Source organism: Pipra filicauda, unplaced genomic scaffold, assembly GCF_003945595.2.
Source record: "Pipra filicauda isolate LSUMZ 115617 unplaced genomic scaffold, ASM394559v2 scaffold838_size68676_pilon, whole genome shotgun sequence".
NCBI lineage: Eukaryota > Metazoa > Chordata > Aves > Passeriformes > Pipridae > Pipra > Pipra filicauda.
In genome coordinates, this window is record NW_024105018.1 from 18,298 (window position 1) to 20,659 (window position 2,362).

At 52.1% G+C, this 2,362-nt stretch overlaps 1 pseudogene; it reads left to right on the forward strand.

Moving 5' to 3' along the window:
• Positions 1–332: 332 nt before the first annotated feature.
• On the forward strand, positions 333–1,335 carry LOC114002364 (annotated as a pseudogene).
• The last annotated feature ends 1,027 nt before the right edge of the window (positions 1,336–2,362 follow it).

Below are 2,362 nucleotides of genomic sequence, written 5' to 3' on the forward strand. Positions count from 1 at the left end.
CTGTGCTTGGGCAAACTGTGACCAGCAGTTCTGGAAACACTTTGATGCATCACAAGTGCATTTAATTGAAGGTCACCCTGTGCTCCAAGTTGCCTCTCACTGCACAGCAAGAAGGATTCCTCGGGAGCCCATTCCAGGGTCCCTGCTCTCAGTGCCCCCTTCAGCCAGCAAAACCCAGAGCTCAGGGAGAGGGATGCAGAGGGATCTTCCTGAAAAGAGGCCCTGAATGTTGAATTGCTTTGAGACATGTAAGATGTTTTGCTGATTGAGCCTGGCCTAATTCAGTTCTGCCTTTATTCTCCTCAACAGAAAACAATAGCCGGAGGCAGCAAATGTCCAACAGCAGCTCCCTCACCCAGTTCCTCCTCCTGGCGTTCGCAGACAGCAGGGAGCTGCAGCTCCTGCACTTCTGGCTCTTCCTGGCCATCTCCCTGGCTGCCCTCCTGGCCAACGGCCTCATCCTCAGCGCCGTAGCCTGTGACCACCACCTGCACACCCCCATGGGCTTCTTCCTGCTCAACCTCTCCCTCACAGACCTGGGCTGCATCTGCACCACTGTCCCCAAAGCCATGCACAACTCCCTCTGGGACACCACAACCATCTCCTACAAGGGATGTGCTGCACAGCTCTTTTTCTTTTATTTCTTCATGTCAGCAGAGTTTTCCCTCCTCACCATCATGTGCTACGACCGCTACGTTGCCATCTGCAAACCCCTGCACTACGGGACCCTCCTGGGCAGCAGAGCTTGTGCCCACATGGCAGCAGCTGCCTGGGCCACTGGGTTTCTCAATGCTCTGCTGCACACAGCCAATACATTTTCCCTGCCCCTGTGCCAGGGCAATGCCCTGGGCCAGTTCTTCTGTGAAATCCCACACATCCTCAAGCTCTCCTGCTCACACTCAGGCTACCGCAGGGAAATTGGGCTCATGGTAGTTAGTGCTTTTCTGTTTTTGATGTGCTTTGTTTTCATTGTTTTCTCCTATGTGCAGATCTTCAGGGCTGTGCTGAGGATCCCCTCTCAGCAGGGAAGGCACAAAGCCTTTTCCACATGTCTCCCTCACCTGGCCGTGGTCTCCCTGTTCTTTAGCACTGGCGCCTTTGCCTACCTGAAGCCCCCCTCCATCTCCTCACCATCCCTGGATCTTATTGTTTCAGTTCTGTACTCGGTGGTGCCTCCATCACTGAACCCCCTCATCTACAGCCTCAGAAACCAGGAGCTCAAGGATGCAGTAGGAAAAATGATGTCTACGTGTTTTTTGAGAAGCAATAAACTGCATCTTTTCTTCTGCAGAACACTCATTGTGGAACACATTTTGGGCCCAGTCTGCCTTCTAAAGCTTTTGATAGTGTTGGGGAGCTTTTCTTTTTTGTTCGTCTGTTAATGTTAATAACACTGAAATTTTACTTCATCGCATATAATTCACTCTCTACCTCTTTTTTTTCACCCACAAAATGTACTAATCAGGAATCATGCTCTGTGTGCATTTAAGCAAAATAAAAGCTTGTGCAGCAAGGTATTTGTAAAACATTCTCCCTGTGTTAGTTTGTACATGAGGAATGACAATCTCCGAGTGTAAGAAAGGACACAAATTTTTTCCCTGATCTTTTCTCCAAGACCTCCCCTGAAGCTGGAGGGCATTTCCATGTTTGCAGATCTGGAGGGAAAAAGAGTCCCAGCACTGCCAGGGAGCCCCAGCACTGGGTCTGTTCAGAGCTGCTCTCTTTGCACTCCCACCCTCTCCTTTCCTGTCCGTGCCCAAGGCCTGAGTGCTCTGGCAGCTCAGTCACTGTCCTGCTGTGGGTCAGCCCTGTGAGCACAGGCAGGGACAGGCCCTGGGCACTGCTGGGACAGGGCTGGGCTCCACAACAGCAGTTCCAGCAGCAAAGGGGTTCCCCTCCAGGCACTTCCTCAAGGCTGAGGTCTTTTCCCAACACAGATATCGAGAAGAAGTCCAAGGAATAGACTCTCAAAAGTCTCATTGCTTTGCTTGTTTCTCATGGAGACAGTGCAGTGAGGTCAGGGACCCACTGGGACTGCAGGGACTGAGGGCTGGTTCAGATGTTGTGTGTTGGTAGCCAATGGCCAATGGAGGTGACAAATGATCTCCAAGTCACCTGCCTGGGGCTCTGCAGCTTGGGAGGGCTCTGATGGCAGGTGAGGACTTGTCTGTAGGAACTCAGGAAGTGCAGGAGAGCACAGAGGATCTGCAGGGACAGCCCGTCCCATCCAGTCAGCAGGGAATGGAGCCCTGGAGCAGAATCCTGCCCAGGGTGGAGTTACCAGAGATCAAGTCCTAAATCTGCCTGTGAACTGGTAAAGGAGAGTTCTGCAACCCCAGGGGACACAGTAGGAACAGAGAAA